The following is a 23,714-nucleotide window of genomic DNA, read 5'->3' on the forward strand; positions in this document are numbered from 1 at the left end:
CTTTTGACATCCGGCAGATAGGAAGAATGGAAAGTATGTCACAGACGGAAGGGCTCGTGAGCACAATTGCAATGTGGTTTCCTATCACAGAAACCGAAATAGAAAAGCGACATTCATAGAGAAATTGGTTTTTAAAAACTGAATAAAGGCTGTAGCAGAATCAACGGTATTATATCTGGCTAATTTTCTTGTTTTAGTGTTTGCATAATTATTATAAAGATTTACCATTGTAAGAAGCAGAGTGACTAAAATGATATCTCTACTGTTTTGCAGTCAGTTTAATAAATCTAAAATTGTGTTTAAAAAAGTTCAATAGCACGATAGATCAGAGCAAATTAACATGTTATTGGAAATCCAGACAGGAAAGGTGAGTAAATGTGATAACAGCAACACTAGTAAAGTAGAAACTGCCGGCCACGGATCAATCAGGGCTTTGCTGGATGTGTCACACTGTCAGTGTCCTTGGGGAGGAACAGCTGGGTCATTTGCAGACATTGTGCTTCTACTTCATGACACGTATCTAACTCATACAGCATTCATGAGAAATGAAGTGAAGTAGGAAGAATTAGGAGTCAAAAAATTGGGAAGGAAGAACCTACGTGTGCAACGTAACTGGAGGTATTAGGTTAAAAATATCCAATTAGAAAACAAAAGCAGCAATGCTCACCTTGAGCTTCAGAACAACTATCCACACCAGAATGAAAATATAGAGATGCTGCTTATCCAGAATTTAGGTAAAAATGAAATGTGAGTGACAGCTACCATGCATTTAACATTATTAAGCTCTCTTCATTGCAAATCTATAAGGGAAAGTTGAGCTTTGTGTACTCAAAGGCTGAAACAGAAGCCACTTTTAAGTAAATAGAGGTTAAGAGTAAGGAAAATCCTTATAATGAAGAACCGTTCCACATTTACATGGAGGTGCTCAGAGAGGGAAGACATTACTGAGAAAGACTGATTCGAGACCTATTGGATAGGGCCCTGCACAAAGCCTAGCAGTTAAAGTCCTCACCTAGCACGCCCGGATCCCATATGGGCGCCGGTTCTAATCCTGGCTGCCCTGCTTCCAATTCAGCTCCCGCCTTGTGGCTTGGGAGAGCAGTCGAGGACAGCCCAACGCTTTGGGATCTTGCACCCGCTTGGAAGAGGCTCCTGACTTCAGACTGGCTCAGCACCAGTCGTTGTAGCCACTTGGGGAATGAACCAACAGATGAGACCTTTCTCTGTATCTCCTCCTCTCTGTATATCTGCCTTTCCAATAAAAATAAATAAATCTTTAAAAAGAGACCTATTGGATTAGCATGTGTTTTTCATGGCTCCTATGGATTTATCTTAAGTGCAACACAGGATAGTGTGTCTGAAGAGTATGGCCATAGTGTTTGCGGTGTGTGTGGTGTGTGTGTGTGTGTGTGTGTGTGTGTGTGTGTGTGTGTGTGTGTGTAGAAAGTTGAAAGTCCAAGCAATACACTGCATCATTTGTGAGCATGGCATCCCGTGATACTATTGTTTTCTCTTATTTTCAGCAGGAAGTTTATTCTAGTGTTCGCACCCAGAAAGGGTTATGGTGGCCCAACTGTTTTCTCTCCCGCTTAACAAAGTAATGTGGTATACGTGAGAGGTCTTGGATGAGTCAGGCCTCAGCCCCAGAGAAGGGACTGGGAAGGTGTTCCTGACTTTGTTCCTTCCACCCATTCCCTGCATTTAAATAGAATTATTAACACCTGAAAGTTGGTTTCTCTCAAGGTTTGGGAGTGTATGTGGTTGTGTCTTGTGTTTGAATCAACGTAATGTTCAGATTTTACAGCATTAAAGTAAGAAGTATGAAGGATTGTAATAAAAGCTCCTGAGGAAAAACATGTTGGAAAACTTTTTCCTATTAGCCTTAACTCTGTCTCAGAGGCAGTGGCTGCAAGGTTTGGGAGGGTAAAGCAGAAGGCAAAATTCAAGTTCATGATATCTTCCTATGAATGTGAAAGTGGACATATGAGTCACTCTTAAGAGTGAGGAGTGGAGAAAGTAGAGAGACTAACAGCTGTGTTATTGGGTAAAAATTTGCAACCGGCAAACAAAATACATTGTAAAAAAAATAGGAAAGAACTAGGAAGTTGACCAGTGAATTTTGTGGTTTCCAGCTAGTACAGAATCTACATATTAAGCATTTTTCATAGTGTTATTTTTGTTGGAAAAAGTAGATGTACAGAAAGAAGGAGAAGCAAAGTTCTGTCTGCTGTTTCACTTGCCAAGTTGCTGCCATGGCTGGAGTTGCACTGATCTGAAGCCAGGAGCCAGAGGTTTTTCCCAGGTTTCCCATGTGAGTATAGCTTCCCAAAGCTTTGAGCCAATCTCTACTGCTTTCCCAGGCCACCAGCAGTTAGTTGGATGGGAAATAGATGGAGTGTGTTCTGTCTTGACTTCAGCTTTCATTCTCATTTGTAGAATTTTGTTGCCTCTGTGTGTTCCTTGAATAAGAAAATTAATTCTCCATTACAGAACGGCAGGAAGCCAGCTTACTTTGCAATACAAATTGTGTTGCATAGAAGATTAGCCTTCCCTACTATCCTATGAGAAATGAGCAAAGATCAGTTTAACATACATTTTAGAGCTATTTAAATACCATAAGAACATTGAACAAAAGTTAAAGATGATTGCCCATCCACAGCAGCATGTTCCCATCACCAACCACCAAGATGGAACAGTTTTACAATGGATTACATTGACACACTGTCATCATCCAAAACCTATAGTTTGTTTTATAGGTCATTCTTGGTGTTTTTTACTTTGAAGCCTCATTCACAAGGGGATGTGGGCTGCAAAAATCAATGGATTCAGTGTTGTCTCTTTAATGTTTCATGAACTATGCAAGTCCTGTTGAATATGGACATGCCCTTACTTCTACAGAGTTAAACAGAATGGAATCACTGACCTCATGATGCCCTGTGATTCTTCTATTTAATCTATTCATCCACCACTTTCCATCCATTGCTGAGCTCCATACTTTGTCCTTGTCCAAATCAGACATTTTGGGTCTTACACTGTGCCATTTTTTCCAAACAGATCTTTTATTTTTCAGTATGCATTTATATTTTCTGTACGTGTCTTCATGAACCTTTTGTGCAGAATGACACTCCACTGTCAATAAGCCATAGTTTGTTTAGCTACCATTGATTAAATGAGACATTTTGGTGGTTTACAAGTCTTTTCAATTATGAGTAGGGATGATATGTATTTTCTGTGTGAAATGGACAGAGGGAGGAGAGGAGATAGAAAAAGAAGAAAGAGGAGACGTTTTCCTTGCTTGGGTTCATTCCCTAATCTTTCATCCTCTGGTTTGTTCCCCAATCTTTGATCTGTTGTTTCATTCCTTAAATGGCGATAATGGTTAAAGTTTAACAAGCCTGAAGCCAGGAGCCAGGAACTCTGCCTGGGTCTCCCATAAGCATGGGAGGGACCCAAACATTGCAGCCACCTTCCATGACTTTCTCAGGCACATTAGTAGGAAGTCTGGAAGCAGAACAGCCACGTGTTGGATTTTGATGTTATCTGGGACGTAGGCCTCACAGGCAGCAGTTCCGCCAATATTGGGTACAAGGTTTCCGTTTCTTTGGCTTGATGCCAGTTTGTACTGATGTAGGTGTGCCCTTTCCTGTGAGGTTGGGAAAAGTCTGGGCGCTGACTTTCCCGAGAAGTGTGTGCTCAGATTTGTTCCTGGCCATAACCCCAGGATTCTCTTCCTGTTCTGGTAACCGCAACTTTCTAAGTAGAGGTGATTTTTGGGTTGAACAGAAATGTACCTTATGGGACATAATAACACTTTACAGGAGCAGAAAATGCTTAAGGGAACTGTAATTTATGTACATTTATACTCATCCCCTTAAAACTAAATTGGCAGTTCACATTCATCTTCTGTCACTGTTTTCCTTAAAGATGACTTTCTGTCACTCTGAACACAGTTCATTTGCTTTGTCTGATTCCCTGCTGAAATCAAAGCAGATGCTATATAGCTTTTTAAAACAGATTTATTTGGGTCTGGTGTGGTAGCCTGGCGGCTAGGGTCCTTAGCATGCACACCCCAGGATCCCATATCAGCACTGATTCTAGTCCCAGTGACCCCACTTTCACCCAGCTCCCTGCTTGTAGCCTGGGAAAACAGCTGAGGGTGGCCCAAGGCCTTGGGACTATGCACTAGCGTGGAAGACCCGGAAGACGCTCCAGGTTTCTGGCTATGAATTGCTTCAGTTCTGCCTGTTGCAGCCACTTGTGGAATGAATCATTGGACAGAAGATCTTCCTCTATGACCCTTCTCTTCCATGTATATCTGATTTTCTAATAAAAATGAGTAAATCTTTTTAAAAATATATTTTAGCTTCTTTAAATGTCACAATAAACCCTGTTTGTGGGGAACAAAAAGACATATAGACACACTGATAATTAATTATTTGCACAATGGAGTTTTGGGTCAGTTTCTTTGAAAGTAAAAAGCATTCTTGACTCTTAAAAGTAGACATGAGGGCCCGGCACGATAGCATAGCCGTTAATGTCCTCTCCTTGACCGCGCCAGGATCCCATATGGGTGCCGGTTCTAATCCCCACAGCCTCACTTCCCATCCAGCTCCCTTCTTGTGGCCTGGGAAAGCAGTCGAGGACAGCCCAAGCCTAGAACCCTGCACCCATATGGGTGACCTGGACCAGGCTTCTGGCTTCGGATTGGCTCAGCTCCAGCCATTGCAGCTGCTTGGGGAGTGAACCATCTGATGGAAGACACTCCTCCCTGTCTCTCCTCTCTGTATATCCGCCTTTCCAATAAAAAAGAAATAAATCTTAAAAAAAAAGTAGACATGAAAATAGAGAAGACACTGTAGGTCTTGGTTGGCAAAATAAGCAGCAACAGCCGCAACATAAAAAATTACTGTGATTTGTCACAGTTGTGAGTCGCAGCCCAATCTCATCCAACTCAGAAACCAGAGGTTAAAGTTTTGATCTATTATGACTCAGTCAAACAAAGGGAGGTTAGAGTCCACATGCTCTCCTCCCTCATGCCTGCAGACGATCCATGGCTGCCAGGAGCATCTCCTGCACCCTTCTCAGCTTTAGTCTTCCTATCCCTTTGGGATCTGGCTTCACAGCTTGTCCTCAGACAGATGGTTCAATGTCTACCAAAGGACTTGGAACCCAGCCTTGATGAGTGACTTCTGTCTCTCCGAATTTGTTTAAGCTCACTCCTGCTATGCCAGGATGGCTTGCCTTTCAGCACAGAATCATCTACTCATGGTACTCATGGCCCAGCCAGTTTTGCTCCATTTCATTGGCCACCATCTGTCACCCCATTCAGCCTGTCAGAAATACCCACAAAAGAGAAAAGTAAACAGGGACAAAATGGTGGTTGCTGAATAAGAATTTCACACAGTGGCAGGCACCTGTCTGAGCAACCTGGACACTTGGAAAATGCTTAGTTTTCTAGCAGCTGGGGTAAAAGTGGAAACCAAATAGGTTATAACAGAGAAGGCATAGCCATTTAAGCTATAAACAAATTATTTTTATAGGATTGCATTCAAGAAAGAACTTTTTGAGTTAACCTCTATAGAAAAACAATGAATATCACGATAATTTTTTTTAAAGATTTATTTTATTTTCATTGGAGAGTCAGATATGCAGAAAGGAGAGACAGAAAAATCTTCAGTCCAGTGATTCACTCCCCAAGTGGCCACTATGGCTGACGCTGAGCTGATCTGAAGCCAGGAACCAGGAGTTTCTTCCAAGTTTCTCACACAGGTGCAGGTGCCCAAGGCTTTGGGCCATCCTCAATTGCTTTCCCAGGCCACAAGCAGCGAGCTTGAAGAGAAGTAGGGCAGCCAGGGTTAGAAGCGGTGCCCATATGGGATCCTGGCACATGCAAGACGAGGAATTGAGGTGTTATGCAACTGTGCTAAGCCCATGACAGATGTTTTAAGTAGTATTTTCACAGGAGTGTATGAATGAAATGGTCCAAAAATAAAAAATGAGGTTCAACAATATTGTTTCACATGATTCAGCAAGACCAACACTCTCAATTCAGAAAGTTTTGGCTGAGGCCATTCTATAGAGGCAATTCTGCGGGAGAGATATTATGCATCTGCGCTGTGCATCAGTTTAGAGAATCAAGGGTTCTCATTGTTTTATTCATGGTCTAGCAGATGGTACAGAATCAAGTTCCTCAGATTTGAAATCCCAGCTCTGCAAATTAAGAGATACGGTATTGGTCATGCTAGCTACTTCACACGAGTCTATGTCTTGACTTTTTAGACAAGCATAATAATATCTGCTTCAAAGAGCATGGCTAGAGAATCTGTCAGTCAATCTGTCAATTACATAACAAAATGGATTAAATACAAATGTTACATACAAAGAAAGCAAGCCACAGGAAGCAGCAGCCTCCCTTCTCCTAGAGGAGATGTGCTGCCCCTGTATCTCTTCTTCCTTATCACCTCGAGCCCCCAAAGACTCCTATGAAGCAGGCAGTGCACACCGGTGGGCTACAGCAGCACACGTGGGAGAGGACACTACCAAGGAGCAACATCACCACTCAGTTTCAGACTAACAGAAATATTTGATATTATAAGATATGTTTAAGGTATGTTTCCATATGCTAACTGCAATTATAGAGGTGCTTGGATAAAAAAGATAGGGGAAGTTGGGTAGGGTTTATTATCAGTAATAGATATACAACTATTATGGCAAGAGGAGAAATGGGGAGATGCATATATGGGAACTCTTTGTGTTACTACCTCGCCGATCGAAACCTTGTCCGAAAGGCAATGTTAGGAAAGAAAATAGAAGGAAAATGTAAATGGGAAGAAGACAGAATTGACCATGAATGGAACTGATAAGTCAGTTTGCATTCCTGTCCTTGGGACACTTGTCTTGCCTCTTGCCCTGAGCAGGTACTTAGCTAGCATTACACTTCAGTACTTTTCTTTGTCACTGTATCGAGTTATTCGTTTTAACTCCTGTGGAGAAGATATAGCTTGGATAAATACTGGTTCTGGAATGTGAGCACTCACTGTGGAAGAAAGAAAGAAAGAATGAAAGAACGAACAAAAGGAAGGAAGAAAGAGAGAAAGAAAGAAAATAAAGAAGAAGAAAAGAAAAAGCTAATGAAGGCGTAAGAATGACACGCACACACAACAGGGAGCGAGGATCACATACTGCTGAGAAAAGGTACGGTGACAAGCATGAGGGAGGATGGAGGACATTGCAAAGTGACTTCTCTCATCTCTGCTCTCTGCCCAGAACACTTAAATTGAGGCATAAAGATATTTATCATGGGAACCTTTTAAAGGACCAATTAGCATTTACTAGGCATCAAGATTGCTTACTGTGAAGAAATGTTAACAGGAATGAAAAACTATAAAAGTTGACAAGAAAAGGTCAAACCATCTAAACAAGATGAAAATGGTATATACTCAGCAATTAACACATATAATGGAAAGAAGCCATGTAGTTTTTGTGAAAAGCAAAACAGTTAAAAGACTGCTAATCTTTTAAACCAGTAGTTTTTAGAAATCTCTAGAAACAGGCTAGTTAGTTAAATCAATTCTCTTAGTAAAAATACCTAAATTCATAGAGTCAAAACTTCTTAGTTTTTTTGTTTTGTTTTAAGATTTATATATTTTTATTGGAAAGTCAGATATACAGAGAGGAGGAGAAACAGAGAGGAAGATCTGTTTGATGATTCACTCCCCAAGTGGCCACAATAGCTGAAACTGAGCCAATCTGAAGCCAGGAGCTTCTTCCAGGTCTTCCATGCAGGTGCAGGGTCCCAAGGCATTGGGCCGTCCTTGACTGCTTTCCCAGGCCACAGGCAGGGAGCTGGATGAGGCTGCGGGGATTAGAACCGGCGCCCATATAGGATCCTGGCGTGTTCAAGGAGAGGACTTTAACCACTAAGTTATCGTGCAAGGCCCAAGTCAAAACCTCTTTTAATAAAGACAGAGGTCTAATGCATTTTTAAAAATGTTTCTTTTTATTGCAAGATCAAACATACAGAGAGGAGGAGAGGCAGAGAGGAAGGTCTTCCCTCTGCTGATCCGCTCCACAAGTGGCCAAAACAGCAGTAGCTGAGCTGATCTGAAGCCAGGAGCCCAGAGCTTCTTCTGCATCCTCCCACATGTCAGTTCAGGTTATCAAAGCTTTGGGCCATTTTGAACTGCTTTCCCAGACCACAAGCAGGGAGCTGAATGGGAAGCAGGGCTGTCAGGATTAGAACTGCAGCCCATAAGGGATTCTGGTGATTGCAAGGTGAGGTCCGTAGCAACTAGGCTACTGTGCTGGGCCATGTCTAATGCATTTTTACAGACTCAGCGAAATTTAAGACAGTGATTATATCATAATGACATAAAGTCATATTGAAATTAATTCATAAAACCTTGCCATCTTGCTCAGAATCCCGAGCTCTTGCTCAGAATAATTTGTGCAGATTTGATTTCTAAATATCGTATTTTATAAATATGACTTGCTATTTGCATTTTGGTGTTCTTTGTCAAAAGACAAAAAAAAAAAAAAAGAAATAATGAAATAAGAAAAAGAAGGGTGGGAAGACAGAACAAAGATAAGAGGTATTTAACATTTTTTCTTTGACAATGAAGGTCTGTAACTCTGGTTCAAGTCCCAGCTGCACACCCAATCCCAGCTTGAAGCTCACACACCCCGGGAGGAGGTACTGATGGTTCAGGCAGCTGGATCTTTTCCAACTCATGTGGGAGTCTTGGATTGGATTCTTTGTCTAGCCCTGCTCTGGTCATCGTGCCCATTTGGGGAGCGAACCAGTAGTTGGATGATTTTTTTTTCTCTTAAATAATTAAGAATAGTTAAATAATAATTTTTAAAGATTGAAATTAATTTACACATGGGCTTTTGAAAAAAATCAATGACCAATGCATGTTGTGGAAACATATGCCTGGGTTCAAATATATTTGTCACTAAGACAAATTTGACTTTTTAAAAATAAATTACTTATTTTTATTTTATTTATTGAAAAGCAGAGAAATATAGAGACACAGAGATCAAGCTGTAGGTTCAATCTCCAAATATTTACAAGAGCAGGGAACTCAACCCAGGGCTCCATGTAGGTGCCAGAGAGCATGCTCAGGTGTCCACACGCAGCAAGCTGGCATCCAGAGCTGTTAGTGCAGCATGGAATTCAGGCATCTGAAGCAGCATGTGGACCACAGTGCCAGGCTCCTGCAGCTAAGCTTGCATTTTAATTCTGCTTTTCTACAAACCTGTTCACTTGCCTTCATTTTGACGCTGTGCACACGGTTGTATTCTGATAGTCACTAACACTGGGAAACTCCCACGAGTTTCTTAGTGTTTCTTCTCTTTAGTGAATAGTGTCCAAATACCATTAATTTTCCTTTATCATCCAAAACCAGTTTTGTTAATTTCCTGTGCAACTAAGAATGGAAGAACTTCATCAAACACAGCTTTTCGTTGTCTGCATCCTGTAGCTGTTCTCTGTGTTTTGGAATGTGTGGGATTTCCAAATATCACAATTTTCATTGTTCCCAGAGACCTTTAGTCAAGTGTCTTCTTTTTGTTTTTTGTTTGTTTTTTCTCTATGACTTCTCTGATTATCACGCATTAACCTGGAGCCCCTGAAGAATGCTCCCACACTCTTCAGAGTCCCTCCTGGCTGCTAGCTGCTTGTCCCTTCGGGCAGGACTCCCATGCTTTCCCCTGTATCAAAATCAACCTGCATAAAATCAAGGCACAGCCGCTTCTGTTAGCTCCCACAGAGACTTTGGACAGCTTGGAGGAGGAAGACTTACACCTCAGGACACTGAAATCGCAAGACAGAAACCCTTCTGACAGATTATGACACGGTAAAGATGGCAGACCTCTGGGAGACTGTAGAATCTCTGTACCAGCCTTGGTGTTCAGAGTCAGGCATCTACACACTGCCCCCTGACTCCCACCCCAAGCCCTCATGTTCCAAGTCCACAGCAGCTTACTTGTTCCACCTCCCACTAGGGATGGGATTCAACGTGACGAGAACACAAGCCCTCTCACCGTAGCCTCAGACCAGCTCTAAGATCGTATTATCATGTGCAGCTACACACTCCCTTATCCTGAGCTCCACCCTGACCAATACAATTACATCTGTGCTTGACAAAATCAAGGGACACACTGAAGTCTTGGTTTTTATTTCTGCAAAGCAAATATGATTTTCCCCCAATTAACAATGATAAACAATCCTGTCCAGCTTAAACTGTCCAATTTAAATTGCCTCTTAGTCATCCAAGTCAAAAAATTTTAGAGAGTGTTAAGGGACCTAGTTATTAAAAAAGAACATCAAGCACAGCTACAGCATGCATGGGATACCAATCACATTTTATACTTGATTGTTATGTTGAGTGTGTGTTTTATTTGACATTTAATTTAAAAAGCAGCGGAGTACTGGTTCCACAGATGCAGCTTCTGGTAGAGCACCATACGCTTCATGGATAGTTTGCTTCCATCTTTGTGTGTCCTGGCATGTGGCATATCAATGACAGGAAGGAGGGAGGAAATGCATGCAGGGGCACATCATGTAACATACATAGCCATCAGCTTTCATCCTGCTGACGGCTCTCTGTTAGACCCAGTGTCATCACCTCATGTGGCTGAATAGAAAGCTAAAGCACAGACAGGGACCACATGGTTTCCATGCCCCCTTGTGAGGGAAATAAGAATGAGGCTCATCTGTTACATGTTCGCCCTTCTGCATCCTCTGCAACTAAGCGATTCTGCCCGCACAGGAAAGGACTTGCAACAAACTCAAACTCAAGTCAATATTCCATAACGATGCTAACGTCTATATCATAGTGGTCTTTTACTAACTGTCCAATGCATTTTCGATGCAGCAAAATTTAATAAAATGCTCTGAATTATGGTTAATCATGTGGAGATGAAGCCTTCCAAGAATTGAATTCCCTCAAAGAATAGAAACTGTTACAGAGGAAGCAAACATACTGATGAAGTAAAGAAATTAATGAAAGTGGAAATAAGGAATGCAGGGTTGGGCTGCTGCCGATCAGATATTAAATACTGTCAATTGTGTGATCCTAGGCAAGTATGAAGGCTACAGGTCAAGGAATAGGTATTTGACCATAGACAGATGATGGAAGAGATGTGAAACAGCGGTGGGGGATTCTGCTCGGAATAAGTCTATCCTGTTATGGTGAAGGCAGATGAGCACAGACACAGCATGGAGCATAAAGGACCGTGTGTCATGAAAGCAAGTAGGGGCAGGTGCAGGCTAGAAGCAGGAGAGGTGATGCTTCCCCAGAGTCAGTGGCCTTTCACAGAGAGGGGGAAGATTTGCACACCTCGACAGACACGGGCTTAGATCTCATCTCCAACCTGGGAAGTTCTCTGAACTTTGAGCTTTCCGCATTCTCCTTTCTGAAACACCCAGACACACAGGGTGTGACAAGATCTGATGTGAGAACAGGCACTTACATCATTCTCTGTATCCACTAAATCCTCTCCTCTTTCTGTTCCCTGAAAATTGGCATCCATTCATTAAAAAGTTCTGATTTTGACAAGGATAATTACATATAAAGGCATAATTATATTTTTAAGGAAACATGTACAAGAAACAAAAAAATAGTAGTAGTTGTATAGGTTGTACATTATGACAAAACTTTGTCCTGTGCTTTAAGCGTGCAGTTTTGGAGAATTTTGGTATAATTTATCAGAACACACATTAGTAATCGCACGTGCCTTGAGAAACGTACTCTTCTCATCATTATAAACTGGAGCAAGTGCCAGGACAGAAAAGCTAGGTACTTGTCACGGTTCTCAAAGGCAGTCAAGTGGTGGGGCCAGTGTCGGAACTGAGATTATATGCCACAGTTCTCATCGTCAGCGGCTCAATAACATGCTGCAAGGCGTAAGAGAAAGGTACTGAAACAAGGCTGGGACAGCATATTTGGCCAACCAGATTAAATGTGATATATATGTGATATATATATATGTATATATATGTATATATGTATATTGAGTTTACAGTGCACGCAGGGATTGTGAGAAATAACACGCATCAAACAGAGCAGGTGTTCTGTTTGATAAGAGATCTAACCCATGCAGTGGAGGGCTCAGAATGCCTGTTAGCTTGATTCAGACATCACCAACCACACAGTGAGACCAACTGCAGGTCTATTAAGTTGAAAAGTCTGAAAATCACTATTTAAACTCAGGAATGATGTGAAATATGTATACAGCCTGAATCTTCCTCCTTGGCACAGTGCAGAGCAAACCCATTCATCCAGCACTAATCCTCTGTTCAACACGGAGCATGCCAGCCGCCCTGCCACGTGTGCCAGGGAGCAGCTGGAAGCAGGATAAATGTCAGCAAGAGGAGTTCTGCTGTGAATTGTTAGGACCAGGCCCATCAATTCACAATTCTAAGACATTATTTTGTCAAATTTTTGCTATGAAATGTTTTAATAAGTAAGCTTTAAAGAACTGGAATGAAATAGAAGCCAGAACAAGCAGTGTTTCTTTTCATTTTTTTTTCAAACAACTTGTCAATTCAAAAATAGCTTACTGCTTTAAATATCATGAAAGTCAAGAAAATAAAGAAAATATACGCATTTCTATGCTGAGTCAATTCACTAGGAATGTAAACTGGGGCTGTCGACAGATCTTTGAAAATAAAGATTCGATATCTGTGTTAATCTCACGTTGACATGAACAATAACAGGTGCACAAAGCATTTTCTGGATTGGACCCCTAACCCCAGGACTCTGTCCCCAGCTATTTTACCTTGAGCTCTTCCATCTGCCAAGGAAGAGGAAGTTCTAACTCCAGTATAAATCTGCTTGGGTCACAGAGCCAGTGCCAACACTGGACCTCGTTATCTTTTTTTCCACTCTTGAAAATGATTACTTTATGATACAGTTTCAAAGGCTCTGGGATTTCCCTGATTCCTTGCAAAAACTCCCCTCCCAACACATGATTTTCCACTCTATTATGAAGAATCATATAGTTCTTCATAAGCAGTCATCAGTCCATCATTATGGGCATGGACAATGGCAGACAGTTTAGTAGCCTATTGTCAAGAAAAATGTAGCAGTTTCATTGAGAGGACATTTTTGATCTGGCAGTTCAGATACATATTGCAGTGTATCCTCACAGGCGGACATACATTCCCTTAAATGAAAAGCCACAAGAAAAAAATCAATAACAGAAAAATAGAAACTTACAACACCATGAATTTAAATACATGCTACTGAATGACTAATGTGTGCCTGATGGAATGAGAGAAAAATCAAGAACACTCTTGAAGAAAATGATACTACTATATGATCTGTGATTCAGTGAAGAATTGAATGAGTAAAACATGATTTGAAGAAATGAAAATAAAAACAAAAAAAGTTAAAATCCATGAGAGGGCCTGAAGCAGTGGCCTGGCATAATAAGTCCTCACCTTGAACATGCCAGGATCTCATATGGAGTCCAGTTCTAATCCTAGCAGCCACACTTCCCATCCAGCTCCCTACCTGTGACCTGGGAAAGCAGTCAAGGAAGAGCCAAGGTTTTCAGACCCCACACCTGCATGGGGGACCTGGAGGAAGTTCCTGGCTCCTGGCTTTGGATTGGTGCAGCACCAGCTGTTGCAGTTACTCAGGGAGTGAATCATTGGATGGAAGAACTTCTTTTCTGTCTCTCCTCCTCTCTGTATGTCTGAGTTTGCAATGAAAATGAATCAATCTTTAAAAAAATGCATGAACTATAGTTTCTGCTGATGTGCTGATATGTCTACTGTAGGAAATAAATACGTGGTTTTGCTTTGTTTTGTTTTTTAGCTCCTGAATAATGGGACTGCATTTACACTTTTTGATGCACCATAGCCTGGGAAGGAAGAGCCCTGCAGTGTAGTAGGAGCTGGATGGGAGAAGCAACTCTAAACTCTGATATCATCATTTTTTTTTTGAAGCATTGTTCATTAAGAAAAAAAAGTCTCAATCAATTTTATTCTCAGCCTCATCAGATTCTGTGAACAGGACATTCTCCCTCAAACTCCTTCATACGCACACACCAATATACAGGATTTTACAATGAGTTGTAGGGAAACAAAGGGCATTAATGCAGACATTGCATGGGTTACCTTTGCCCTGCTGCCTGGGGTTCCAGAAGATTGTCCCTGACAAAACCTGTACTGTATGATGAGGACACGGGAATGAACAAATCTATTTGTACGAAGAGGGGTGCTCTTCAAAATGTATGTTGTGGAAAATCTCTGCGTGGCTATACAGATTATTTTGCAACAAAATAAACTTGCTATAAATACATATTTTCCATGAACGTTTGGAATACCTTCCAGCCAGCCAGTTCTAAGCCCTTAGAAATAATTTTAACCGGCTATGCCAAGAAAACTAGAGGTGGATTGCAAATTCAATAAATTTATGGCTGAGTAAAATTGAAGGTTATGGCATTTAAACAAACATTTTGGGTCCGGTGCAATAGCCTAGCAACAGGTGCTCACCTTAAATGTGCCAGGGTCCCATGTGAGTGTCATTTCTAATCCCGGCAGTCCTGCTTCCCATCCAGCTCCCTGCTTGTGATATTGGAAAACACTAGAGGATGGCCCAAAGCCTTGGGACCCTGCGCCCCCTGTGGGAGACCCGCAAGAAGCTCCTGGCTCCTGGCTTCAAATGCGCTCAGCTGTGGACATTGTAGCCACCTAGGGAGTGAACCAGTGGACAGAGGATCTTCCTCTGTTTCTCTCCTTCTCTCTGTATATCTGACTTTCCAAAAAAAAAATAAAACAAAATCTTTTTAAAAGAGTCATTTAAAATATGTTAGTATAATAACAGATTTGCTGGATTTTGTACATAGTACATTTCTATGGGAACAGTTATAATTTCCTGCCTCCCTCCTCCACCCCCCCAGTCCTCCCTCCTTCATTCCTTTGTTTTTTTTTTACATTTTCATAAAGACATAATTTCTGTCCATGCGATATACACTGAATTAGTTCACCACTAGCCATGCGATTGGTCACAAAAAGAAGGAAGACCATTGTTCTATTGGAATATCAACGAGGATTATTATAATTCTATTATAAATATTCTTGGTGGAAAATAAGAGGTTTCCTTATCCTGAATATATTACATACTTACTTAAAATGCAAATTTGTAGGTAAATAGAAATCTTAAACTTATGTGTATAAATTGTCGGTTGGTAATATCTAGGAAGGGACATGAACTGGGACAGGAAGAAGCATCAGAGTGCTGGCTTCCAAATGACCAGGCGCGCAATGACAGGTCATGGGCTGACAAACGCCTCAGCCTTTGTATCTTGGTTTTCCATTTTCCTTCTTCCCAGCGACTTGGCTTCATTGTATCTGTTCTTGGTTCTGCATCTTGTTGCAATTTCTCCCTTCATTTCCAGGTCCTGCAACAGAAGCCCAAGGTTGTTATCAGCTCTCTGGTTGCCATTTCCTGTGTCCTCGGAGAGGGAGTTGGAAAAGCTTTCTTTTTACTTTTCAGAATGGCAAGGAACAAGACCGTTTTTTTCTTTTCCTGTAGTGCTGTGTCAAAAATCTGATTTGCTAATAGTGTCAGGCTTCTCCTGGCTTGTACCCTATGGCAAACCTGCCATTCATTCAGCTGTCAGCTGAATGTATCAATATTTCATCAGGAGTTACAGAGAGAGAAGTGTAGACAAGACAAGTGTGTGGCCAATGTGTTTTCTGCTCAAATGCCCTCAACAGTCAGGTCTGGGCCAGGCCAAAGCCAGGAGCTTTATCCAGGTCCCTTCCTCACCGGTGCAGGAGGCTTCACAGCAGAAATGCTACACTGTCCGGAACTTCAGCAGAGTTCAGCAATAGCAGCCTAGGAGCTTGCTCTCATCTCTGTACCAATTTCTCTGTCAGATATTCAGCATGACATTGATGAATAAGGGTAATCAGTGGTCTAGATTTGCATCCTAGGAGGTGAGCTCAAAAGCCTATTTCTGCTTCATTCTGAGTTGATAGATTTGATTCCTGTATTGGTTGGCAATATTTTTTAAATCAATCAGTGACCCTTTAGTAACAATTTTCTTAGAGAAGCCAATAGACTGCGTGTACAGATACTCTTGCCTCAAAATTTGAAAAAAAAAATCTGTTTATGCTGCATTTATTGTTGGAGAAGGTTTTTTTTCTGTAAATTTTTAAGGATTCATTTTAGTTACTTGAAACACAAAGGGAGAAGGATGGCCTTTATTCACTGATTCACAAGTCAAATGGTCACACCTGGTATGCTCAAGAAAAAACAAAAAAGATTACAGCTCCTCCACGGTCCCCTACATGGGTGGCAATGTCTTTCTCTGCTGATTTGCCAGCTGCATTATCAGGGAATTGACTGGAAGGGAGAGAACCTGCTGCTGTAGGGAGCAGCTTAACACACCGCACCACAGCACCAGCCCCAGTAGAAGAGTTTTAAAGCAATCATTTACTGGGAGGCCCTGATTCCTCAAACCTGAAGGGTAAGGATGGAATAGAATGACTACACACTCTTTGGTCTTGGGGTCCAACATCTTTGAGGAGTCAGATTTTTCTGCGTGGCTATTAAGTCCACACTGATAAGTCCACGTGTGGGAGGCATTTAATTGATGCCTTCACACAAATGTCTTCAAGGTCTCTTGCATCCCACCTTAAAAAGTTCAAAAGGAGGGCCCTGCACAGCAGCCTAGTGGCTAAAGTTCTCACCTTGTAATTGCCACGTGCCGGGACACACTCCGCTTCCCATCCAGCTCCCTGCTTGTGGCCTGGGAAAGCAGTCGAGGATGACCCAAAGCCTTGGGACACTGCACACATATATGAGACCCAGAAGTTCCTGACTACCGGCTTTGGATCAGCTCAGTTCCCGCTGTTTAATCATTTAGAGAGAGTACAAGCAGACAGAAGATCCTGCTCTTTGTCTCCCCCTCTCTCTATAATTCTGACTTCACAATAAAATAAATGAATAAATACAAAAAATATACAAAAGGAACATAATGGGGTCAGTGGAGTTCCAGTTGCGTGTTTGGTGAATTTACACCTGATAGATTTTTCCCAATAGATTAATTTGAATATTGGTGAATCAACATTTGCAATATTAGGGTATTCTTTAAAAGTTCATTTTCTAAAATGATCACGCCACCTTTCAAGACAACACTTGGTAGCTACATTCAGAACGGAGATTTGGAGCAGAAAGATTCCTGGGCCATTGACTGCACAAGGGTGCAATTGGTGTCAGGGCTGGGACAGGATCGAAGCGGCACTAAATAACCAAGGAGGGTATCTCTGCTGCCAGAAACCGAGCTAAAAGGAAATGTATCTTTTATCATGCAGCTACAGAAGCCAAAGAGAGGATGGATGAGCCCAGGGAGGGTAGTTATGCCTCATGACAGACATAGCTTGAGTGACTGATTCTCATGGGCACAGCTCATCCTTAGCAGGCTACGTGAGTTCTTGTCCCTTCCTGGTAATCAGAGAAGGAGGAAATGACTGTTTTCTCCTTGGATGTTCCACGGAGAAGGTGTTTCCACTGTGATAAGCTTTTCAGAATCTGGAAGTCCCATAACTAATCAATGCATTGTGTTCATTGAGCCCATCACACATCAGACGCCAGCAGCACAACGCAAGCTAGGGTTTGTGTATTTCCACCTCATGACCACGGGGCTGATGGAACTATCCCACTGCCTAGCATCACCACATGGATAGAACCATGTATCTCTAGCCTAGGAAGGGCTACAAATGCTGAATTCTAGTGAAGCCCCTCATGCATGTTATCACACAGGTTAAAAACCATCCCTGAAACCATTGTAAGTCATGCCCTTCCTGTAGTGACTAAAATCCCTGCATGGTTCGCTCTCTAGGTAATGGAGGCTGGATGGAGAGTGGCACGGTTCCAGAATCCTATTTTGCCAAATATTAGGATAAGAGTAGATCTGTATGTGCCATATATTTTCTTAGTGGTCTCTTAGTCTAATTGGACAGCTGTTCCCATGCAGTGACAAGCACGTGTGACCTAAGTTCAGTAAGAAGGAAATAATGGGCACTGTGCCACAAAAGGAAGAGTACTAAAAAGAGCTCAGGTGGTTCATGCTCATTTTCCCCTTTAAAATCCTTCTTTCCAGAACACCCATTTATTCCCCTCAGTGGCCAGTAGCTAACCCCTGCCTCTCCTGTTTTGCTTTGTAAGTACATGAATGGAAACCATTGCTTTTTAAGAGTTATTTATTTTGTTGGAAAGGCAGATATACAGAGAGGAGGAGAGACGGAGAGGAAGATCCTCCATCTGATGATTCACTCCCCGAATAACCGTAACAGCTGGTGCTGTGTCGATCTGAAGCCAGGAGCCATGAACCTCCTCCAGGTCTTCCATGTGGGTTCAGGGTTCCAAGGCTTTGGCCCATCCCTGACTGCCACAAGTAGGGAGCTAGATGGGAGTTGGAGCAGCTGGGACAAAAACCTGTGCCCATATGGGATCCCAGCACATTCAATGTGAAGACTTTAGCTGCTAGGCCACTGTGCTGCGCCCGGAAACAATTTTTTCTTTCACCCCAAAACATTTCTTTAGAAAAATGAAGACTAAATAGGTTTATCAATCTTAGTTGAAACTTTACGGCTGTGTGTTAATTACTATTTATTCAGTGTCTTATCAAGTTTTAAAAAAAGTGCATTTGTAATTAGCCCTGGACTGTTAGACTCCGGATAGCTTTAGTTTTCAGTCTTTTTTTGGGGGGGGGGGCGGTGGGAGAGGTAGGCAGTGGAACATTTTGAATTCCATTCAGAAAATGTAAGCATGATTGGCTTAAATTGCTTGAGCTTGAGAATAGTAAGACTCTTACTTCAGAGTACACTGTAATACAAAGATATTTGCCTAAGGATTGTCCAGTTGGAACTTGTCTTCCCAACTGCTCTTTCAGCAAATACGTGACTTATATTAGTAACATCGAATTGAGTGCAACATTGCTTTCATATGGATCAGGTTCAAGGTTCAAAACTTCCCTGAGCATGTTATTTTGCCATTGTTTGATTCCCTCTTGTATTTAGGATGAGCATGGCATCATCACTGAATCACAGTGAGTCATTTCAGGAAGATTAATCCAGATCTAGTCACTGTATGTAGCTAAACACACTGCACATTTTTATCAAAGCCTCACAGTTCACACCTACTGAATTTCAGCCACAGAGATTGGGGAAAGACCACAAATATAGTCATCACATTTGCAGATGAGTATATCAATGAAACAAATTGTGCTGACTGTCAAGAAGTGTGGTTTGAAAGGGAAGCAGGAGCTCACGTCTATCCTTGCACACTATCAATCTTGTGTACATTCTTCCTATGATTCCTTGCCCCAGGAGACACTGTCTGTTAGCCCTTTGGGGGCACATGTGGTGAACAATTTTCTAAAGAGGAATATGGGAGTTAGTGGTGTTTTTTTAAAGAACATGGTGAAAAGTCACGAGCTCTGACAATACTTGCACTTCTCTGAGTCTCAGGTTCTTTAGGGAAAAGCCAACTCTTGCCCTGAGCTGTACTGTTAAGGGTCAGACACACAGGATTTTTTAAACAAGATACATTTATTATTTTATTGGAAAGTCAGATATATAAAGAAGAGAAGAAACAGAGAAGATGATAATCTATCCTCTGATTCACTCCCTAAGGGACCGCAATGGCTAGAGCTGAGCCAATCTGAAGCCAGAAGCATTGAGCCTCTCCTGGTCTCCCACACATGGGTTCAGGATCCCAAGGCTTTTGGCCATCCTTGTCAAAAGCAGGGAACTGCATGGGAAATGGGGCTGCAGGGATTAGAACCAGTGCCCATTTAGGATCCCAGTCTGTGCAAGGTAAAGGTTTTAGCCTCTAGGCTACTGTGTCAGACCTAGACAGACGGTATTTAATAATCATAATCATGGTAGCTCTTATTTCATTAAAATTGTGTGATCCGGTTCCAACTTCTGTGTCTTGCTGCTTTAAGTTGGGGTAGACAGACAACATATAGACTTCTGAGAAGTGGGAGATGTGATATGACTCAGATTGAACGTCGACAAGGATCTGATTATGTGTGTGTTCATGTCGTTAGTTATGTGAGCCTCGGGTCATCCCCTATGACATGATGACACCAAATTAGCTGACCACACGATCGCCAGATGGATTGTAAATTCAAAGAGGTTAAGTGTGTGTGTGTGTGTGTGTGTGCGCGCACACATGTGTGCACTCATCTTTCTGAAGACAAAGGAAGTGAAACTGTCCATCAGTTACATACGGAGGTGAGAACAAGAATAAAGCTAAAGGATCAATGCGTTTTAATCAGAGTCTCTGATGGCTAGTCCCAGTTTCTGATAGATTTTCTTAATGTGTGACCTGATTTCCATTTGGGCATCTCACTTAACATCTCCAAAACCAAGTCTTCTCATCTAAAAATGAAAGCAACATGGAATTCCTCAAACTTTCAAAACTCACAGTGAACTGGCTTTGGTCATCAGAGTCTCATAACTCTTGGAAGCTTCTAGTTGTGAAATAAAACGATATGTAATTTTTAAATACAATATCTTTGCTCAGCAAGATCTGTTGCTGTAGATATCCCTAGTATATTGCTTTTTGTTGCTGGGATGTATTCCAATCTTATGGTAAACCTTAAGTTGTATGTATGTTACTCTAGTCTGATCAACATGAAAGAGGAGGAACAAACCTTAAGATTTCATCAGCTAGAAAAACATTCTCCAACAGTCATTCATCAAAATGAAAGCTATTAGGTAAATTGTCTTCGGGGTAGATTGTCTAATGCTCGTGTTCCTTTGATTAAACCTTACAAGGGAATGTGTAAACATGTTATTGCCTTAGTTGTGTTGTCTGCCTGTTGTAATAATTACCATGGGACAATAGAAGAGTGCAAGGTTGGAGAAAGACCACAGGCTCTGACACAGGTCAACCTTAGAATTGAACTTGAGACCAGTTTCTTACTAACCAATGGGGTGGTTCAGAGACTTCCTGCTCCTGTGTTTCTCGATCTACAATTCAATGGTTTTCTGCTTGTTTTCATTTTTCCTTTTCATCTGTGAAAGCTGGTAATGACGAAATGATTTAGCTTAGTTTAACTGCCCTCAATTAATGATAATCATTGTTCCAATTAAAACATTTCTTTGTAAGAGGAGATGGCAATTATCTCCGGTTCCATACCAATTTTGGATATCTTTGTTGTGCTGTAAGATTTTATGAACTTTAAAGTGACTTGTCTTTTGACATTTTCAGATTGCCTTACACATAAAATTTGGAAGTAAGATGAGGAATGCCTTAAGCATATTGTATAGCACTTCTGAAAAAAATAATTAAATTTCACCCAAGGCATGTTCTTATTTGGAATCGGTTGGAGAACTGAAGAGTTCTCTCAAAGACTTGCTGTGGTTGACTTAGGATTTCCACCACTGTGAATGGTGTCACAGAGCTCAGCTGCCCTTTCTCTCTGTAGACCTTCTCAGGGAACGTGAATTCTGCCAGCATGGTGCACCACAAGCTCTAACACTCTTTGAAAGCCCGTTTCATTCGCCTTGTGCCCTTGCAGTGGAACCCAAGTGGGAAGATTGGCATGAGGGTCAAGGTCTATGGATGCTCCTACAGTGAGTACCCCACATAGCAATTACACAGCCCTGTGTGTGTGTCTCACTAAACACAGAATGTTGGTTAATCCCTATTATAAGTGACAACAATTTTAAAACCTTTTCTAGATGTTAAATATATATATATAATAAAATATAAAACAAAATATAAAAATATTAGAAAGTATATGTTAAATGTATTATGTACATAAATACATACAGGGTATATATATATACACAGAGAGAGAGAGAGAGTACTCTAAGACATACTAATCAATGCAGAAGCAGGGAAAAATCTTCTATTTAGTGCTGAAGATTTGGAATGTGCTAATATGATAGAGACTCAGTAAAAACTAATTCAAGAGCTTTTGCAGTTGGAACAACATCGTTTCCTTTGGAAGAAAAGAGAACTTTAAGCTTAGTTCTTTTTCAGACGTGGGAGGAGTTAGTATGAAATTCCCCCTCCTGAGGGAACAGGCAATAGTTCTGTTATAGAAGAAGGCATGTTTCAAATTATAACTCACAAAGTATCTCTGTGTTGGAATTGTGCCTTCCACTCATTCATCTGTAGCTTATTTCTACTGAATGCAAAAGTGGAGCGCTAATGTCTACACAGGATGACTGAAAACATGGGCAGCATTGGCATTACAGTAGAATCAGACCAAAATTAGGCCAAGGGTCTTTCATCCCTAAAAGTCATCCTCTTTCACTGAAGTCTAGTTTTATCATACTAAAGCTTGTACCTTCAGTACTAAATCTGTGCTATTCCTACAAAAAAAAAAAAAAAAGAGGGGCTACTAGTAGATATGGTAGATAACACTTGATCACTGCCATTGTGACCTAAATCAATTCCTAAGGTTCCTGGGAATGGCTGCAGAATTTCAGAATGACTGATACACCACTTTCCTGAGAGAGATCAATCGCACGCAGTCAGTAGCACGTGTAACTCCCTGTACATGTCACAGTCTTCTAGCTCCATCCCATAGGCACTAGAACATGATTTCTGGGAGCAGAGATCCCCTACATTCCCAGCTAAAAAATGTTAACAAGTTCCCCAAGTACAATATGAGCCTAGAGTAGTTGATAAGAGTAAAGTTCTGGAAGGTAATTTGCTGGTAAAATATTTGTACTTATTTGCAGAAGCACTTTCTGAAAGGATGCTGTGTAGAACATAGGCATCAGCAATGAAATGGGTCAAGAATGACTGCTTGCTGCTTGCTCCCGTGCAACAGGAGGCACAGGGCATCTAGAATCTCCTATAAGCCCTTCCTTGGCAATATGTGGCCAAGCCAGTTCAATAATATTTATTTTTAAATGAAATATGGAGATTTCACACAGAAACAAATTACTTGTTTTTATTGTTTTGTCGGCCATCTATTTTGGTCTATAACAATTGTATTGCTCATTAAAATGACCTCATTCTTGTGTTTCTTCCTACTCCATTAAGATGCCTTTCTTGTTCATCTGCATTGTCAACTTGTACAGAAAGACTTGCAGCAGTAAGGGGTAAAATATGTACAATGGAATTGAAGGTCACCTTTGAGTTTTATGTTGAGCTTTCTCTGGCCATGGGTGCTCCAATTAGAAAAAAAAAAACCTGCAATAGTATGCATATTTCTTTGAAAAGTTAGATGGTTCATGGGTATACTGAAGCCCAATTGGATCCTTTGTCTAGTTAGGTCCTCTCAGGCAATAAACCTCCTCCAGGGAAATATGTCTATTGATGGGCAGTGAATCACTTAAAGCACCACAGTCACGTAGTCCCCTTCTTTTAGGTGCTCCAAAACAAGGACTGTGCAGTCCTTAATTCCTACCCTCATGCTTCCATCTTTGTGGAGGGGGAATATCAACCTCAATTTCAGTCTAAAATCCATGTTCTATGTTTCTGCTGTATCTAATTCTCCCTTCCAGAACCTTCTTACTATTTTTTAAAATTGTGTGATTCCTCTAAACATAAAACTCCATTCTAAGTGCTGACAAACATAACAATTAGGAAAGCATTCTGGCTCCAAGAGTGTTTTTAACAGGTTCACGGGATATGTATACAGTGAAAAAACTATGCATGGATTTCAAAATGTTTTACAATAAAATAGTCTTTTTTTTAAACTTCATTTTCTAAGAGTTA

The 23,714-nt window shown here is 41.2% G+C and overlaps 1 pseudogene; it reads left to right on the forward strand.

The window, feature by feature from the left end:
- Positions 1–23,714, forward strand: part of LOC121150355 — a 198,377-nt pseudogene that overhangs the window by 38,733 nt on the left and 135,930 nt on the right.

Source organism: Ochotona curzoniae, unplaced genomic scaffold (genome assembly GCF_017591425.1).
Source record: "Ochotona curzoniae isolate NIBS_2020 unplaced genomic scaffold, NIBS_Ocur_1.0 scaffold_4953, whole genome shotgun sequence".
Lineage (NCBI taxonomy): Eukaryota > Metazoa > Chordata > Mammalia > Lagomorpha > Ochotonidae > Ochotona > Ochotona curzoniae.